General features: G+C 39.3%; 1 long non-coding RNA gene and 1 pseudogene across 2 annotated transcripts in view; one reads left to right on the top strand and one right to left on the bottom strand.

The window, feature by feature from the left end:
- Positions 1 to 20,760, top strand: part of LOC145721312 (uncharacterized) — a 130,506-nt gene that overhangs the window by 73,405 nt on the left and 36,341 nt on the right. The window lies entirely within an intron of this gene.
- On the bottom strand, positions 779 to 11,899 carry LOC102742400 (guanylate-binding protein 6-like; annotated as a pseudogene). Its single transcript, XR_014144961.1, has 10 exons — positions 11,559 to 11,899; positions 10,022 to 10,149; positions 8,644 to 8,753; positions 8,247 to 8,442; positions 6,534 to 6,778; positions 5,504 to 5,775; positions 4,587 to 4,799; positions 3,024 to 3,126; positions 2,531 to 2,725; positions 779 to 1,185 (listed from the first exon to the last, which is right to left on the bottom strand). The product of XR_014144961.1 is annotated as a guanylate-binding protein 6-like (transcript).

Below are 20,760 nucleotides of genomic sequence, written 5' to 3' on the forward strand. Positions count from 1 at the left end.
GCAGGGAGCCCGATGCGGGACTCGATCCAGGGACTCCAGGATCATGACCTGAGCCGAAGGCAGTCGCTTAACCAACTGAGCCACCCAGGCGCCCTGTAACTTAGTTGTGAAGTAAATATAAGGGATTAAAAACCAAGGCCAAAATGAAAACAAGATTAAGATGTGAATTTTATGCATCCTGGTACTCTGATCTTAGTCTTAGACCCCCTCATTGAGCAGGCTGATGTCATTTCTAGAAATAGTGAGGAATTTCATTATCTCATAGCCAATTTCACATTCTTTTTATGATTATCATTATTAGTATTATACTCTATATTTTCTGTTATTTATTTATAAAATGAAAATTCAAGATTTCTTTAAAAAAGTCAAAAGATAAGAATATATAATGAAGAGCATGTGTCCCTTCCACCCCTGATGCCATTCAGTTCTTCTCAGAAGGAACCAGTGATACTAGTTTCTAACAAATTTTCCAGAGATATTTTATTTGTACATAGATAGGTATAATTGCACATAATAATTTTTTTATAGTGAATACATTATACACACTGTTTTATTCCTTATTTCTTTATATTTTCAATATTTCCTATGTTTTTACAAATACAGCTCCACTGTCAATTTATTTACTGGCTACATAGTATTCCAGTGTTCAGACTGGCACATGTTCAATTTATATTACCAATATATAGATACAGATACTTCAATAATCTAATTAAGCAAGCTTTTGTCACTTAAAGTGAGGCCTCAGTGGATTTTATATATATTTATAATTTTGCAGATGTAGATTTCCTAAAAGTTATATATCAAAGTGTACATGCATTTATTCTGTCTAATGTAGGGCAGGCATTGCTATCCTCTTGTAGGCACTTTTTATATTTAAAACTTTTCTGGATAAAAGTGAAAAGCATATGCACCAAAAATAGGCTAGGGTATATAGCCACATTCTTTACTTTCTTTAAAAGGAGAGCTGATTCATAAATAGTGAGCTCACACCGTCCATATTATCAAGTGTTCTAACAGGAGAAGTAAATATTGAAACAATTTCATTGCTAAATCCTCCAAGACTTGTGCAAACCAGGGAGTATCATTATTTTTAGTAGCATCAACCCTGTATTTCAACTGCTTTATCTCTTCATTCATCTCTTCATATTTCTTGCTAAATCTTTCATTGAGCAGATTATGTTGGACCTAAACAAAAAGTGAGAAGTAAAATTATCATTTTTTTCAAGAACTGCACTTCATATATAAAAATGTGGTCACACTATCTTTGTTTTACTTCCAAAATTGTTCCTTCTTAATCTAGAAAGGAGAATTTTGCAGTGAGGAATATCACCTGGCTTGGACCTAAACATTGAGATGAAGCATAATTTAAAGCCTTCCTAGTATTCACACACCATTAAAGTTTACTAGGATGCTAAGCCTGACATGAGGACAAATGTAACATGTTTCAGTTAAAAAAAAAAAAATGCCAGTTGGAAGGTAGACTTGGTCTGATCACACTCAGTTCCACTTGGGTTGGTATGGTCACCCAAATAGTAGAAATGATGGGAAGTTATAAGCTCTTCTAGAAATCTATCATAAACATGTCCTGATGGATAATGAGAGAATTCCTCCCTATGCCATTTGGTAACTTGGGTAAACTACCCACACCTGGAGATAAAATACCAAATTTAGAAGCTATCGCTTCCCTGTGTTTTTGAGTCTGTACATTTCTGATAGTTTTATGTCAGCATAGATCTACCTCAGGGTCTTTAAGTAGCAATAGAGTTTCTGATAATTGTCAGTGATCTTGGTAAAGCAAACCAGTTTCTGCTCGTCTTAAATACATATGGATATGCAGAATTTAAGAAACAAGGCAGAGGATCATAGGGGAAGAGAGGGAAAAATGAAACAAGATGAAACCAAAGAGGGAGACAAACCATAAGAGACTCTTAATCTCAGGAAACAAACTGAGGGTTGCTGGAGTGGAGGGGGGTGGGAGGGATGCGGTGGTTGGGTGATGGACATTGGGAAAGGTATGTGTTATGGTGAGCGCTGTGAATTGTGTAAGACTGTTGAATCACCTGTACCCCTGAAGCAAATAATACATTATATGTTAATTAAAAAATAAAAAATTAATTAAAAATTGCATATGTTGGAATATCTATTTAATCAAGCCTCATGAAATCATTTTTAAAATCCCAAAATAGCAACTCAAATGCTATTTATATTCTCCAAGGACTTGGAGGTGTCATACTCATCCTGAACTCTCTAAAGTCTGCATATAGAGTGGAGTTCAAAGGCTTCTTTAGAAAAGAAAGAGGAGGAGGGGAAAGGCAGGGAGAGGATGAGGAGTAGGAAGAGGAAAGGGAGGAGAAGAGGAAGGAGAGGGAGAAGAAGAAGAAGAATTCAAAGGATTCAGGGTTTTAATAAATTACAAGCAGTTAATGGCAATGGTACTTCCTGAGCTCCATCCCTGTAGCCTTCACTCATCCTTTCCTGAGGTACCAGAAGAAGGACCACCGAGCATTACCAAGGCCATGGCCAGACTTACCTTCAGCTTATCCTCCAACATCATGTTCTGTTCTTTTAGTATGTTTTCTCTCTCCTTCTCCATCTTCTCTTTCAGTTGGACTATGTTTTCCTGGAGAGTCCTTTCTTGCGGCTCCCATCTGCTGTTGCTGCTCCAGTAGTTTCTGTCTTAGCAGCTCCTGTTCCGTTTCAGCTGACTCCTTGCTGACCTGCTCCGCTACCACAGGAAAGTTTAGAGAGGGAAGAAAATTAAGTGAGGATTGATCTCTACCCTCCAGAGCTCAGAGACAAAAGAAAATTGGAAGGGAAGGTGGAAAATCTCTGAATTCCTCATGAATTTCAAAATGTGGGAAAGGCCCTGTCTGGCTGACATACAACTACAACTCCCCTTGTTTTTAGATTTAGCAGAGTTGTGCCTCAGAAGGAGAGGACGCTCCTTGTTTCAGGAAGGTTTTACCCTTATACCTGACAGAGGGACCTACCCAACCCACTATGAGCCAAGCCCTGCCACATACCTGCTATGGCCTTCTCCCTGTCAGTGAGGGCTTTATCTGCCTGCCAGATGGATTCCTCTATTGAAGCCTGCGACTGCAGAAAGCTCCGGAGGACCTCATTTGCCTGAGGAACCAAGAAGGAGCAAAGAACTTAGAGTTCCACTATGGAGATTAGTGCTGCAAAAACAAGTATGTCCATGTAATTTGTGCTTCATGCTTAAAATTCTACAGTGGCTCCCTACAAGGTGTCCAAGCACCTTAGTGTGACCAGAGACTTCATATCTCCTGCTTCCTGTGTCCCTCCAGGCTCTCCCCCAGTGCTACTTCCTTCTCCGCACTCTAGGTTCCAGCCAGTCAGAACTATGTTCAGTTCTATAAATCCACAATCTCTGGTGTTTTATGTATTTGCTTTCTAATGTTGCCTCTAATTTGTACTGTTGCTCTCCTCTGTTATTTGCTGACTTTAACTTTAGGCAAGTTATTTTAACCTGCTTGTGCCTCTCATTTCAGATACGTAAAATGTTGACAGTAAATATAGACATTTCTTAATGCTGTTTGAAGGATTAAACTTAAGGGTCTAGGGAAACAGCTTTACATTATGCCTATAAGTAAGAGTCCAGTATATATTAGTTGCATTATTAATTATTATGTTTATTACTACAACCTATGTAGCCATTTTCTTTTATTTATTTCTTTATTATTATACTTTTTTAATTTGAGTGTAGTTGATGCACAATGTTACATTAGGTTGTGTGTACAAGATAGTGATTCTTCAAATTTATATTTTCTGCTATGTTCACCACAAGTGTAGTTACCATCTGTCTCGTTATATCACTATCACAATACTGCTGACTCTATTCCTTATGCTGTGCCTTTCATTCTTATGACTTATTCATTCCATAACTGGAAGCCTGGATCTCGCACTCCCCTTCCCCCATTTTGCCCATCCCCCTCCTCTCTCGCAATCATCAGTTTGTTCTCTGTATTTATAGGTTTGATTCTGTTTTTTGTTTATTCACTTGCGGGTGTTTTTTAAGATTCCACTTATGAGTGAAATCATATCGTATTTGTCTCAGTCTGACTTATTTCACTTAGCATAATATCCTTTAGGTCCATCTATGGCATCCTTTAGGTCTCAGATGGCATGATCTCATCCTTTCTATAGCTCCATAATATTGCATCATATGGAGCCCATTTTCACAGGTTCATATGTGTTATAACTTTGTATGCAATTGTCTGTATATTTGACTTCCTCTCTTACTTTTGATCATACATAAGTACAAGGATTCTTACTTTAACTTGTAAATTGTCAGCACTTGCCATATTCAGTGCTGTGTTGTTGGTTGGGAAATGAGTAATTTCTGTTCTATCTCCTATGGATGTCAGAAATCAATACTCTTTTTTTTGGGAATAGGCATTTCCACTCTTCTCAGGAGTAAATAGCAAATAGTGGTCCTTAAAAGCTAAAGCTGTCATGATATCCCCATGCTGTTTATCACCCACAACTGGTGCTGTGCTCTTCAGATTATCTGGAGACCCTTTTGGCTCTATTCTGTAGGCCTCCCATGCTCCCATATTCCTCACCTTCACTCCTTTCCTGGGCACTTGTGAATAGTTCCATTCAATACTTTCCTTTGCTTCCCTGTAGAGCTCATGCCGTCCAGGAACAGAGAAAGTTCCTGCTGAAATACTTTCCATTAGGACCTATGAAAGCTGATCAAGCCTAGACTGGCAGTATTCAATGGATGCCTCTTCATTCTGCTGCAAGAAATGCTCCTTCTTATCCTTTATGAGTTCCTACAAGGGAAAAGTAGGGGGATGTCACCTGAAGAGAGGAACAGGAAAAAATACCATTCCAAAGAATCTGGTTAAAGGATTGGTCTAACTGTGGTCCTCATGAGAAAAGCATTCTGTTGGAGAAGGACATGGAATAAAACAGGAATCACAAGACTTGATTTACTCACAACCTTGAATACTCTCTGCAAGACTATGGGCAAGTTTCTTAACCTCCCTGGTTCTTCTGAGATGTTGGAGTTGTATTACCTAATCTCTATGGCTCCTTGCAACTGGAGCATTCAGTGATTTTATCTTCAATGATATGGTGATACAACAAGGAGCAATGTAAATTGAAAATGGCCTGGAATGAGGGTGTGATGAGAGAAAATTTGTTTCCTGACAATAGGAGTGTGCTCTCAGAAAGCATCCATGCTCAAGAATGACTTTTGGGTGTTCTGGGTAGGCTTAGAATCCATAGAAATATTCAGATCAGGAGGATATCTATACTGATTTTACTTAAGAGATAAGAGAGGTTTCTAGACAAAGTGCCTCAGGTTTGAAGGAAAAAAAAGAAAGAAAGAAAGGTAGTCCTTTAAAACTCTCTCATGAGAATCCACATTGCTTTGTCCTTGAGTAAGAGATGAGCCAGGGGGTCCATAAAGGTACTTCTAGGCTTCCTTCTTCAAAAGGAAGAGTCCTGAAGAGTAAATACTAAGACACATTACCACCAGCTTTTTCTGGAACTCCCGCTGGTCATCCTTGAAGGAGTGCTCCATGAACACTGCAGTGGCTTCCCTCTCACAGTCTACATGCACATCCAGCAGCTCCTGGAGCTTGTCTGTGGGGAGCTTCACTCGCTGGGCCATCTGCTCGCTGTAGTGGTCAGCTGCCTTCTGCACGGCCACTGAGTTCTCAAGCTCGGCTAGAGTTGTCACTGTGTTCTCCAAACAAGGCACTGAACCAGTATTGATGGTATCCATATAGGACCACCAGAGTCCTCAGCCCTGAATGAGCCAGGATATTAAAGGGATAAATATCAAATTATCACCCCATAGTATACCAGATTCTGAGACTACATTTCTGAAGTCACGCGCACTCATACCCACCACCCCCATCCCCCCACTCCATGCCACACACAGCCCTGCCTCCTCTATCTTCACCTTTGTTTTCCTATTGACTCTTAATTTTTATGGTTCTCCAGGCCACATGGCTAAAAAATTAAAAATTTACCTTTATCTAACATACTAAAGGGTATCTGGAAAACATAATTTCCCCTTTAAGAAATTAAAAGCAAAATAGATTATATAGGTAGACAGATGAGGCAAGATAAATCAGATTATATTTATTCTGAATTTTAAAGCTTCCAGTGGATAATCACTGATTCATGGGATACTATTTATTTTGGTACTGTTCTAAACTCCCAAAATATTTTTGTATTTTTTTGCAAATAACACTTACCAGATGGGAGTTCCCTTGAGGAAAAAAAAAAAAGCAGTATGTTCTGTTTTTATCCCCAGTTAGTGATTTTTTTTTTAATCAGTGGAGGATTTTTTTTTTCAGATAAGTGGATGACAAAGATACCAGTGACAAAGTGTGCAGTTTTGGAGAGGGATTTATAAACCCTCCAAAGTGAGATAATTATAAAATATACACATCTCTTCATGGAGTGTGAATGTGTGTATACCTAGAATTCCATATAGAATCAAACAAAAATGCTGATATTAGGCCCCATAGAAATGGGAAAAGACGACTCACGATTCCCAGTGACTGTGACTCCCTCTCTGAGAGTCTTGGTCCTTCCCTGGTGAAGATGTAAGAACAAAAATTGTTTGCTTGTGTCTGGAATTTAGGATCCAGTTGATATTCAGGCATATTGTCAATATTGGCTAGAAGTTTTGTGTCATTTATTGGCTGGTCAAAGACAAAACACTTCCGTTTTGGAAAGAAATGCCTGAGGCACTCTCTGGGTAGATTGGATGCTTGGATTCTGGGATTGTTGCCTGAGGGATAGGAACAACAGATTACTGTGGGAACAGTCTTGAGGCAAGGGAGCTAACAGTTTTTATGACAGGGATTTTGATTCTTTGCTGTCTTCTATGCTTATATCAGACATTCAATACTTCCTTGAACAGCAAACTCATACGAATGGTAGCATTCTGGAGAGAAATTTGGGAAGACAGGTGATCCAGGTAAAGAACCCTATGGCTAGTAACTCCAGACCTGAAAATGGTGGTACAGTTGTCCATTAGATGTTTACTGAATGAATGGCTAAAAGAATGGAAGGTCAAATGGAACTTTTTGGTCTAATGTAGAAACTGAGCGTGGGATCAAGAAAAGCCACATAAATCCTTCTGTTCTAAATCTAAAATGGCTGACCTGAAATGTCTCAGCAAACTGAAAGTGCATTGTCTCATTTTTAAATTGATGGACCATTTTAAATATATATTTATAATATATATCATTATCAAGGAATAATGGAGCAGTATTAGGAACAACAGTATTAGGCATACTAGGACACTCTGGTTATTTAAGGAAAACTGCTTTGATGCTAGAAATAATTTGCATAATGTTAGCGATTTTATTTCACAAAAACCTCGGAGGAGTAAATGTAACTAAAATGTAATTCTAGAATGTCACCACTACTCTACAAACGCCTTGAGGTAAAGGACTAGACTTGATTTAACAGCATTGCTCTTCTGCCTAGCCAGTTTCTCATTAAATGTTTTGGGAAAGTGTAAGTAGAAAACTGAAAGCAAGAATGAATAATTAGAATTGATCTTTCTCTCAAGATGAGAGATGAGATATATACCATTATAAATGTAATCCATTAAAATAATTTATTATTTCAAAATTATAACATGGATAAATATGTGAGAATTAAGAGAAAACTATGATATAGACAGTAAAATGAATGTTCTGATAATTTTCAGAAATATTGAAAAGGTGTAGCTTGAAAAGGCATACTTCTTCAGGTTTATTTAGAATACACAGTCATTTTTTATGTGATATATCTATACAGGCATTAGAAAGTAATATCCTTCTTTGAGAAGATTAATATCTAACTGTAAAATATATTTTTTATTGAACTGTATATATAGTAATATATTGATTTTCCTTGTAATTTTATGCCTAATACATTTCGGTCAGTTGTTTTCTTCAACACAGAAAAACAGAAGCCAAAGTAAGGAACATGTCTCTGGTCTTTGGAAAGTTTAAGCACCCATTGAAGTCTGGTAGCTAAATTAGCCATTATTTAAAGAACAAATCAGTTTTGAATAATTTCATTCTAACCCAGGCTCTACTTTTCTTGGGTGAACTTAAACTCCAGTTCCTAGAGCTTTTCAACCCAACCTCAAGTCACCATTTCTACAGATTTCAATCTGGTCTTGAATACAAATGTAATTCCAAAGATAGTGGACTGTGTTTAGTAGCTTCCACCCTCTGTTGGACCAGGTCATGCTCTGATACCTGCAGTCAGCTTCAAGGCATTCTCCAGGTACTCATCTTCTGTGATAGGATGACCATTTAGCTTCAACTCCAGGGTGAAATCCCTTACAGCCCAGATAAAGTCTGGAAAGAAGGCTCACAAACTGTGGAATCTTCTGTTCCATCCTCTTCTGGGGAGGACTTTGCCCTGATTAGTTTTGTGAGCTCTGTCACATAACTAGGGCACAGTTAAGGAAAAGGAAGTTCCCACCCATCATTCCCACTTTTCTCTAACAAAAAATTATTATAAACACTCTGTTTTGCCCTGGGTCCCCTCTGCTCCACCAAAGGCAGCTAAGTGACAGGGACGGAGAAACCAACTTGATCTCTATTCCCATCAACTTAATGAAACATGGTGGCTTGGTCCCTGGAAGGATACTGCAGCTGCTCCAGGGCCTGGTGGTTGATGGTGCCCAAGCTGTTGTAGATAAAGGTACTGCTCAGAAGCACAGTCAGGGCAAAGATCCATGAGTCATTCTTAGGGTCACCCTAGAAAACACATTGGAGCAAGAGTTTTGGGAGTTTAGTCTTTAGAAATTCATTCAGACACTTCTTCTATCAGTCTTTCATTTATTATTTCAGCTAACATACTTGCCATGCAAAGAAATAAGTTTGAAGACAGACATAGATAAAGATATCAACTTTGACAATGAAGACTTTTCGTGATTGTGACTTCTTCATATATAAAGAGACTCTAATCTTCACAGAGCTTGCTTATTCTTCTATTGGATGAAATAAAGTAACATATATAGAAAAACTAGTACAGTACCTGGTGTGCAATTCGGTATTCAGTGATGAGTGTTAGCATTTATTCATTCTACATATAGCTATATAAAATATACCATAATTGCCATTACTGGGGATTCAGATTATATTCAATTAAATTCAACAAATGTTTATAGGAAGCTACTGAATGTTTCCCACTGCTCTTATATTTAAAAAGCAAACTTGAAAATGGCCATTGTTACTTTCAAGGTGACTATTTCAAAGTGGTGACAAACATCCATAACAATGAATGTAACAAAGATGACAATATCTATAAAGATATTAGTAATCTTATATCTTAGTAATGTACATAAGCAATGGAACCTATAGCTATAATAGAAATGAAAATTTAGAATTTTATCAAGGAAGAGCAGAACTATGAAAGTTGGAGAAAGAGTGTATTTTATTTTAGTGTATTTTATGAAGGCTTACTGGAAGTCTTCATATGTGTGGTCTTCTCAACTGGACTGAAGATGCTTTGAGGGCAGGACCTTTACTGTGGTGACTAATAACTACAGTACTAAGCCAGGAGGCTGCAGCTCAGCTATTCAATAATTATTTCTTAAATTTAATCAAATAATTCAGGGTCCCCTTGGTGGCTCAGTCCGTTGAGCATCTGACTCTTGGTTTTGGCTCAGGTCATGATCTCCGGGTCATGAGATCAAGCCCTACATCAGGGTCCATGCTCAGCAGGGAGTCTACTTGAGATTTTCTCTCTCCCCCTTCCCCCACTCGCGGTCTCTCTCTCTCTCAAATGAATCTTTTTAAAAAATTAATAAAATAATTCATCCAGTATCAAGAAATAGAAGATTTTATCTAATATATCCTATCTCACCTAGAAGTGAACTTCAAATAAACCAGCATGCCTCATTTACTATAGTTGGATTTCTAGATTTTGCATATAGATTACAGCAGTTAAATTATAAAATATCATGAAGAGGTAAGGAGCAAATCCAGAATAAAAAGGATTTATCTGTGACTGCCTATCTTACCTTTTCCACATCACCCAGGCCCTCGGTATCCAGAAGGACCAGGGTGTGGTTTGGCTTGCAGGGGTGAGGCATACACTACATCCAGATGCCCTTGGTTTGGGACTGCACTGTAGAACCCAGAGGGAAACCTGGAAGGGGAGGGGAGAAGGCAACATACAATGACAGAAGATTCATCTAAGTAACCAAAGGGTACAATGTCAGACTTTCTGGAATGTAAATACCCCAGCATACAAGATGGTTCTTTCTCAAATTCCTTAAGCGTGTCCTACTTTGTGTGTTATCTGTTTCAAGGAGGGCAGTGATGCCAGCAAATGGTCAAGATGGAGGCAAAGAGGCATTCATGGGGTGCCTGGGTGGCTCAGTTGGTTAAGCGACTGCCTTCGGCTCAGGTCATGATCCTGGAGTCGCTGGATCGAGTCCGGCATCGGGCTCCCTGCTCAGTGGGGAGTCTGCTTCTCCCTCTGACCCTCCCCCCTCTCATGTGCTCTCTCTCTCAGTCTCTCTCTCTCAAATAAATAAATAAAATCTTTAAAAAAAAAAAAAAAGAGGCATTCATGAAGCAGAAAAAAAAAAATGGAGATCATTGATAACCATAATTAGAACATTTTGAAAGAATGGTGAGGCACAAAGTCAGAGAGCAGTGGATTAAAGAGAAAAATGGGAAAAGAAAAAGTAGAAAAAGGAAATTGAGATCATATGTTTTGCCAATGTGATAAAAAAAAAAAAAAAGAGGGGAGAAAGGTTGTTAACTACAATAGGATATGAAATCCAGGAAGGATTTTCAAGATGATAGATGTGGGGTCCATGAGCACAACCGTCAAGAAAGAATTCTTGAGATATTTCACAGTGCAACTTAGTTTATTCAAGTAGCACATGGACAAGACCCATTGACAAAAAGAGCTACACTTTTGCTGTGTGCAGCTCGTATTATATGCTTACTGCTCAAGAGGAAGGGGACGTGCAGGGAGTATTAGATCATAAATGTTTCTTCGAATTTCTACTCATAAAACTACTTTCACAAGATTTCTCTGGTGCTTCTCATTCAGTTCAATATTTACTATTGTTGAGATATACAGGCAGTCCGGAGACCCTTTCAGAATGTAACAGTCAGCATATGCTTGATCCTTATAGGAACAAGCAGGCTATAGGTCAGCCTTCTGGGCTAAAGGTGAACATTTTTCTGCTTCTATCCCTCCTCAATAGATATTCAAACATCTTTATATGTTGATGGGACTATCCCATAAAAAAGCAAATGTGTTTCAAGAGAGAGAAGACATGTAATTATAAGAGCCCAGTACTTGATCAGGTTAAAAAGGTGGGATCCTGAGCATTAGTAGGAGAGATTTTCCTTAACAGTAGTAAAACAGTATGATAACAGATTACAGTAAGAGTAATTTAGTGGTGAGAATTAGAAGTGGAAGTTTGGTTGACTGAGAGGATTTTGGTTCTCCTTTCACATGCCCAGGGAAGAAAACTAAAGGTCTAAGAGCTATAGCTAGAGGTAATCAGTAGGCCCCAGAATGAGTACAACACTCACCTCGGTTCTGTCCTGCAAAATGGTTCATCAAGTAGGATTTGCCTGCACGATACAGTCCTATAATGGCCACCACCACTACTGGTTGAGAAATCCTTTCAAGAATCTGTATAGCTGTCTGGTTCACTGACAGGTGCATATTGTTGTTTTCCACCAGACAAATGGGGGCCGTCATAGTGGGTCCAGATGCCATGGCAACCTGCCAACTTAGAAAAGCCTCCTAGTAGAAATAAGATTACAAAGTCATTCTCTGACTTAGAGTTATCCAAAGCATCCATCAATTTAGGACTAGGTGAAACTTCTGTACTTTCTGTGGAACAGAATGTAACCTAGAATTAGCAGACTGCAGAGGGCTTCCTCTATTTGTGCCCCAAATCTCTGATGATATTAGTGATGAAACATAGGGTATTATTATTCTCCAAAGTTTTGCTTCAATAGTAATAATAAAATTCAAGCAACTGTTACTATCACTGAGGGTCTACAATATACCAGGCCCTGTGACACATACCTCATTGATATTTAGGAGAAACTACAAGTTAGAAATTATTGTACCCACTTTGCAAATAAGATAAATGAGTCTCACAAAAGCTGAGTAAGTCATAAAGCCAGGATTAAACCTAAACAATTGAACAAAATGGCAAGCTGGGAATCTCCAAACTCTTGTTTCCCCAAGGAGATATCAAAAATCAAAATATTGGCTAGAATAATCTTATAGTAGTTCTGTAAAAACAGTCAAAGGTCTAAAGCAACCAAGCAAACACCCAGTCAAGAAAAAGCCATATTAAAAATGGTAGGAAATTCTGTGGTGTTTTTGCTTGTCCTTGGCCCACACACTCCCTGGTGTGGTATTAGTCTTGGTCTGGAGTAGGTGGCAACCCAGTTCCCCTTTTCTCCCTTGACCCAGAGGGAACAGAGCAGACCTTGTTCACAGTGTTCTAACCTGTCTGGGGTTTACCTCTTCAGGTCTCTGTTTCATGTCACATGGATCTCAGGCAGGGGCAGGGGCTAGGAATGTAGTGACATAACTTTGATATCAGATGGAAAGAAGCACTGGCATTGGTTTCCTGGGTATTGCTCATGAACTACAGAGAGATGGATCTGCAGATGCCCGGGGCGAGAGATTACCAGTGAAGACATAAAACAGACCATCTTAGGGGCGCCTGGGTGGCTCAGTCTGTTAAGCATTTGCCTTCAGCTCAGGTCATGATCGCAGGGTCCTGGGATCAAGCCTTGTGTTGGTCTCCCTGCTCAACAGGGAGTCTGCTTCTCCCTCTCCCTCTGCCCCCCCACCCCCCGCTCGTGTTCTCTCTCTCAAATAAATAAAAATAAAAAATAAAAAATAAAAAAAAAGACCATCTTAGGCAGTAGTTCAGTTCCCACTTCCCTCCTTTAGACTGGATGGAGCAGAGCAAACTATGTTTATAATGTTCTAATCTGTTCTGAGCTGCCTGAAAGAATGGTCTTTGTTTCACCTAATTCAGATATCAGTCAGGGAGAAGCAAGGGGCATTGCTTGGGAAAGCTGCAGGGAGACTGACTTTCAGACCCCTCTGGCAAAATATTATGAGTGTGTGATATTGTGATTTACAATAAGAAGTATGTATGTGGTCTTTGTCCCTGCTCCTGACACACAGCTTCCAAACACATTTAATTTCCCAAGTGATGAAAGTAATGGAAGTATCTTTTGTTATAATATTTGGTCTTTTGTCTTTGGTTCTAAAATAGGTCCTAAAGTAGTTCCAGAGAGAAAAAGGTGAAAGAAGTGTCTTCTGTTATACATAATAAGCACCTTTCACCTACACCAAAGTTTATGTTAATGAGATGATTTTGGAAGAACCCCAGGATAACCACAGAATGAAGGCTGGTTGCCAAGGGAACCAACAATGTCATTAGAGAGTTGGACCTTTCAGCCTCATCTCCCAACCTCTGGGGAGCGGGAGAGGGCTGAAGGTTGAGTTAATCACCAATGGCCAGTGATTTACTCAATTATGCCTGTTTAATGAAGACTACATTAAAAACCCTAACTGAAGGAGTTTAAAGAGCTTCCGGGTTGGTGAACATGTGCAGGTGTTCAGAGAGTGGTATACCCAGAGAGAGCATGGAAGCTCCACACCCTTTTCTTGATACCTTGTCCTATACATCGCTTTTATCTTGCTGTTCCGGGGTTGTATCCTCTTTCTTTCTTTCTTCTTTCTCTCTTTCTTTTCTTTTTTTTTTTTCTTTTTTAAAGATTTTATTTACTTATTTGAGAGAGAGAGAATGAGAGACAGAGAGCACGAGAGGGAAGAGGGCAGAGGGAGAAGCAGGCTCCCCGCTGAGCAGGGGGCCCGATGTGGGACTCGATCCCAGGACCCTGGGATCATGACCTGAGCCGAAGGCAGACGCTTAACCGACTGAGCCACCCAGGCGCCCCTCTCTCTTTCTTTTCTTTCTCTTTCTTTCTTTCTCTCTCTCTCTCTCTCTTTCCCTCCTTCCCTCCCTCCCTTTCTTCTTTCTTTCTTTCTTTCTTTTTCTTTCTGCTTTTTTATAAACCAGTAATCTAGTGAGTAAACTGTTTCTCATGAGTTCTGTAAGCTGTTCTAGCAAATTACTGAACCTGGAGTAGAGATGGCAAACATAGCCAGTCAGAAGCAAGGCGACACCCTGGATTTGGGATTAGGATCTGAAGTGGGGCCCATTTTGTAGGACTGACCCTTAACGTGTAGGGCACGCACTAACTTCAGACTGTTGGTGTCAGAATTGCTTACTGTGGAAAATTGCCTATACATGTGGTGACCAGAAGTGAAGTATTGAGAATAGTGTTGAGAGGAGAAATATAATTTTTTTCCTTTTCAGGGTGGAGACAAACAATAGACCGTCAAAGGCCCAAGGAGAGATTCTGAGGGAAATTAAGACATTTAAAAGCAGCACATAACCTCAGGGAAGATGCATGCTCAGAAAAGACCTAAAAAGACTTTAAGGTTTCTCCCTAGGTTAATGCTAAGGCTCAATACTAACACCCAACTAATTAGCAGAAGACTTCCCTGGCACAAAACCAATATGCAAAGAATGGAAAAGGTGGCTGTTTCCATAAATGACCAATTTTCAACAGAACAACAATCACAAGGCATACTGAGAAACAGGAAAATATGGCCCATTCAAAGGAAGTAAACAAATGTGGCAGAAAACATCCCTGAAGAAACACAGGCATTGCATTTTCTAGGCAAAGACTAAAGTAATTTTCTTAAATATGCTCAAAAAGCTAAGGGGAAATACAAAGAACTAAAGTAAATCAGGAAAATGGTATATAAACAAAATTAGTCCAGTCACAGTGTGGTACTGGCATAAAGATAGACATGTAGACCAACGGAATAGAACAGAGAGACCAGAAATAAACCCTCCCGTATATGGTCAAATGATTTTTGACAAGCCTGCCGAGATCATTCAATGGGGAAAGCACAGGTTTTCAACAAGTGGTGCTGGGGAAATTTGATATTCACATGCAAAGGGATGATGTTGAACCATTACTTTAACACCATATATAAAATTTAACTCAAAACATATGAAAGACTTAAACATAAGAGCTAAAACTATAAAAATTCATAGAAGAAAACACAGGAGAAAACTTTCATGATACTGGATTTGACAATGATTTTTTGGATATGACACCAAAGGCATGATCAAAATATGAAAAAATGGTAAATAGGACATCATCAAAATAATTTTGTGCATCAAAGAACACCATCAACAGAGTAACAAGGAAACCCACAGAATAAGAGAAGAAAACCGCATATCACACATCTGATAAGGGATTAATATCCTGAATCTATAAGAACTCTTACAACTCAGTAATAACAACAAAAACAATTCAGTTCAAAAATGGACAAAGGACTCAGACATTTATCCCAAGAATATATACATATAGACAATAGATACATGAAAACATGCTCAACATCACTTATCATTATGGGAATTCAAATCAAAACCACAGTGAGGTACAACTTCACACCCATTAGGATGGCTATTATTAAAAAAATGAAAACAAAAACAAACAGCAAACAACTAGTGCTGGCCAGGATGTAGAGAAATTGGAACGCTTGTGCATTGCTGGTAGGCATATAAAATGTTACAACCACTGTGGAAAACACTATGCTGGTTCCCCCCAAAGTTGATCATAGAATTACCATTTGATCCAGCAATTCCAGATCAGAGTATATGTACAAAAGCAGGGACTCAAACAGATACTTGTACAGCAGTGTTCATAGCAGCAGTATTCACAGTAGACAAGAGGTGAAAATGTCCATCAAGGGATGGATGGATCAACAAAATGTGTCATATTCATACAATGCAGTAGTTTTCAGCTGTAAAAAGAATGAAATTCTGATACATGTTACAACATTGATGAACCTTGAAGACATTATTCTAAAGTGAAATAAGCCAGACACAGAGGACAAATATTGTATGATTTCACTTATAAGAGGTACCTAAAATAGTCAAATGCATAGAGACAGAAAGCAGAATAGTGTTTACCATGGACTGAAGGTGGGGGAATGGGCAGTTATTGTTTAAAAAGTACTGAGTTTCCATTTGGGATGAAAAAAAAAAAATCTCTGGAGATGGATAGTGGTAATAGTTGCATGACAATGAGAATGTACTTAGTGTCAGTGAACTGTACTCTAAAAATGGTTAAAATGGTAAATTTTATGTTACATATATTTTTTATCACAATTTTAAAAGTTTTTCAAAAACAACAACCAGACAATCTATTTCTCTGTGTCATGCTACTGCGGCCACTTACTGGGCAGAATATTCTTCCTCAATGACATTGATTATCCTGTCAGTTCCTTTATCAGTAGGATAACAGTTCCTTTAACAGTAGGTTAACCTATGGGAGTTTTCTGGTCATGATCACATATCAGAATGTGCTCTCTAGTGCTTTCGTGTGACCCATGTGCTCATCTTTGGTCTGCAGGTTGACAAGTGCTGGGAATGGGAGTGGTAAGTGCAATGAGGTCAATCTAAAGAATGTAACCTCCCTTTCAACCAGGGAAGGCAGGAGAATGTTCCTGAATCTTAAAAGATACAGGCTGATATACTTAGCTGAGAGGGTCAGGTTTTCTGCAAATTACTCCTATGAATGGGAACAAAAAAAATATATATATATATATGCAAATATCATTTTGTATTATTTAGGGAGACATACACATATATTTAGAGAGATAAAGCAAATCTAGCAAAATGTCACCAGTGGATAAATCTAGGGGAACAGTATATGGGATTCTCTTATAATCATTTTTTAAGTTAAAGTTTATTATAAAAAATTAAATATTAAAAGTACAATTTTGGTCTGCTGGCATATTTTTGATTGCATTATATTAAAATGGTTTTCTATAATATTGTGGAGTTATATAAAATTTTTGACATAAGAGACTCCATTTTGGAGCTCCATTTTCTATTCCAAAGAATGAGCTCTTTAACTGGACCATAGTGGTAATAGTTTTCAAGCAATTGCTCATGAAATTTCAGCAGAGCAACTGGCATTTGGATCATGTGAGGACAGTAAAGTTAATGCATACCAGGGACAGCTTCATTTGATAGCACCAATAACATCACCAATAAGATGGTAATCAGAAGCAGCTCAACCAGTCAGCATTAAATTAGTGTTTTTTCTCTTTTCTTCTTTATCTAAATCGTCTAATTGCCCATTCCTTCTTTCTCATAAAACCCCCATGCTTTTTCCATGTTAGCAGGACATTTTTCTATTCACTTCAGAATCTGTGCTCCCCAAATTACAATTCTGAGACTCCCAAGTAAAGACTTTTGTTCTTTCTCTGTTTTACCTCCTTTTCTCAGTTGACAATATGTATTTTTCATAATCAGAACATGTAAACATACTATTATATTCAAATGTCTCCAGTATTCAGTGTTATATTTATATGTCACATATTCAAAATGCATCTAACACCAGCTCTATCATTTACTGCTTATGGCACCTTAAACAAGGAGCCTCATCTAGCTAAACCTAAGATTTTAAAGATAATTATAGGGGTCATGTGAATAAAATTATAGGTCTAACCTGGAGGATATTTTGATAATTAAATTATATACCATATGCTTTTATCTTAGCATAGCATGCAGCATGGAATAAGATTTCAGTGTATATTTGTTGAATAAATAGAGATTAATCTACAACAATTGCATTGGGAGATTTGGTCCATTGGGCTATGCATTTCAACACACTCTGCAAACTGTAGATTCCTAAGAAACAAGGTCTACAAATAAATTTTTTGTCAGATCAGAACAGTAAGCAAGTTCAGGGATGCCTGGGTGGCTCAGTCGTTAAGCGTCTGCCTTCAGCTCAGGTCATGATCCCAGGGTCCTGGGATCGAGCCCCACATTGGGCTCCCTGCTCCGCGGGAAGCCTGCTTCTCCCTCTCCCACTCCCCCTGCTTGTGTTCCCTCTTTCGCTGTGTTTCTCTCTGTCAAATAAATAAAATCTAAAAAAAAAAAAAAAAGAACAGTAAGCAAGTTCAAACACACTGCTTCTGTCCCACCTCCTTTTGTCTGATTCTTCAGTGTGGGGAGCAAAGAACGTGCAGGTAAAACAGAAGCCTTGAACAGCTACGTTGTAACGACTGAAAGTGTACAGTCCCCTCTTTACAGAGAAGATTAGAGGAAGCTGAGGGAGATGTGACAGGAGCAACTGAACAACTTTATGAAAACAGGTCTGTCTGTGGTTTCTTAGCTGTGAATGAGCCACAGAGCTTTTAAGTTCAAATTAATGAAGTGCAACCATTCGATCTTATTCAGGACTGGTTTTCAAAATTTGAACTACATGAGAATTATCTAAAGAAATTGTTAAACCCAGATTCTATACATTTAACTAATGGTGCAGGTGACTGTGTAGATTCTATGAAAAATAAACCAACAAACACCAGAGGGGGGCAGGGAGAAAGAGACAGACTTGACAACACAGTTATTTTTAACTAATAAAGATCATGGATGTGGGAACTAAATTTATTTCTACATGGAGATTTACAGAACTCTCAATCTGAAGCTTTCTTAAGTATGACCAGTAGCAAGATTAGAAAGAAACTCTCTCTTTAGATTGTCATTGCCTGTCAGCTCCTCGATGGGCACTTCTTGTTCTGTGAACTCTAATGCCTGCCACAGAGCCTGGTAAGAGCAAAGTAGGGACTCTTTCCTACTTGCTGCTGTCCTGAGCTGACATCGTTCTGGGAGCAGCGCATCCACGGAGACCTGGTGTGCTTTGCTGTCATTTTGCAGCTAGGACTGTTTCGAATGGCGAAGCTGAGCTTCCCTAAAACTGAAGCCAGCCACAGAGCCTGTGGGCCAGACAAAAGGCAGCCTGCCCCTCCTGCCCATTCCTCAGTTGTCACTTTGAATCAGAGATCAAGTCTTGAGGGGCACCTGGGTGGCTCAGTTGGTTAAGTATCTGACTTCGGCTCAGGTCATGATCGCCGGGTCCTGGGATCGAACCCTCCATCTGGCTCCACACTCAGCGGGAACTCTGCCTCTACCCCCACTTGTGCTCTTTCACTCCCTCAAGTAGATAAATAAAGTCGGAAGGGAGGAAGGGGAAGAAATCAAGTCTTGAGTTCAAGACAATGTTGCTGGTAAAAGGAGATGGACGTACCTTGCCTGCAGCACCACCGGTCCAAGAACAGTTCTCAACCGCTCACTGCTTGCTCACTTGCTTCTTCGACTTTTCTGTCCCTCTTTTATAAAAGCTTTACAAAACGGAGGAAGTTTTGTGTTAAAACTGAAATTGAGGGGTGCCTGGGTGACTCCGTAGTTGAGCAGCCAACTCTTGATCTCAGCTCAGGTATGGATCTCAGGGTTGTGAGTTCAGGCCTTATGTTGGGCTCCACTCTGGACATGGGGCCTACTTAAAAAAACAGGCACACAATGGAGCACTGGGTGTTACGCACAGACAATGAATCATGGAACACTACATCTAAAACTAATGATGTAATGTATGGGGATTAACATAACAATAAAAAAATTAAAAAAAAAAACAAACAAACCCTGAAATTTAAAGTAATACTTCAGATTGAGAGTTCTGTAAATCACCCTGAGTCACCAGACTAGAGCATGAATATGGACGGTCAGTATAAGATGAGGTTAGAGAAACCCCACCGTTACTCAACATTCAGATATTAATAAACACACTCCATCAGCTTTCTTTTGTCTTCCCCATCTTGGAGGGCTTTTCTGGCCCCTCTTCATATGTCTCTCTCAGTCGGCTTACGTTTCCTTAGCACACAAGAAAAATAGAAAATTCTTGGCACAAATGTAAGAAAAGCAATATAAAGCAAGAATATTTCAACTATTTTTCTCTTAGTGGGAATTCCTGGATTCTTAGTGGAGAGCTTTTAACATTTTTTAGAAGATTTTTATTTATTTATGCATGTATGTATGTAGAGAGTGCACACATATGAGTAGGGGGAGGGATGGAGGGAGAGGGAGAAAGAGAATCTCAAGGAGACTCCACACTGAGCCCAGAGCCTCAGGCAGGGTCCACTCATGACCCTGAGATCATGACTTGAGCCAAAATCAGGGTTGGACTCTGGGGCGCCTGGGTGGTTCACTCAATTCAGCATCCACCTTCAGCTCAGGTCATGATCCCAGAGGTCCTGGGATCGAGCCCCGAGTTGGACTGCCTGCTCATTGGGGAGTCTGCTTCTCCTTCTCCCTCTGCCTCTTCCCCCACTCATACTCTCTACCTTGCTCTCTCTCTCAAAGAAATAAAATCTTTAAAAGGAAAAAAAAAAGAGAGGGACGTCTGGGTGGCTTAGATGGTTACCCATCTGCCTTCAGCTCAGGTCATGATCTCCAGGGCCTAGGATCAAGCTCCACATCGGGCTCTCTGTGCAGTTGGGAGTCTCCTTCTTCCTCTCCCTCTGCCTGTCCCCCTGCTCATGCTCTCTCTCTCTCTCTCTGTCTTAAATGAATAAATAAAATCTTTAAAAGAAGGAAAGAAAGAAAGAAGGAAAGAAAAGAAAGAAAGATGCTTAGCTAACTAAGCAACCCAGTACCCCAACTTTTTTTTAAGATTTTATTTATTTTATTTTTTTAGAGAGAGAGTGTGTGTGTGAACTGGGGAAGGGACAGAGGGAGAAGGAGAGAGAATCTCAAGCAGACTCCCAGCTGAGCGTAGAGCCTGACAGGAGCCTCGATCCCACAACCCCAGATCACGACCTGAG

This window comes from Leptonychotes weddellii, chromosome 4, assembly GCF_054177405.1.
Source record: "Leptonychotes weddellii isolate Sample4059 chromosome 4, ASM5417740v2, whole genome shotgun sequence".
Classification (NCBI taxonomy): Eukaryota; Metazoa; Chordata; class Mammalia; order Carnivora; family Phocidae; genus Leptonychotes; species Leptonychotes weddellii.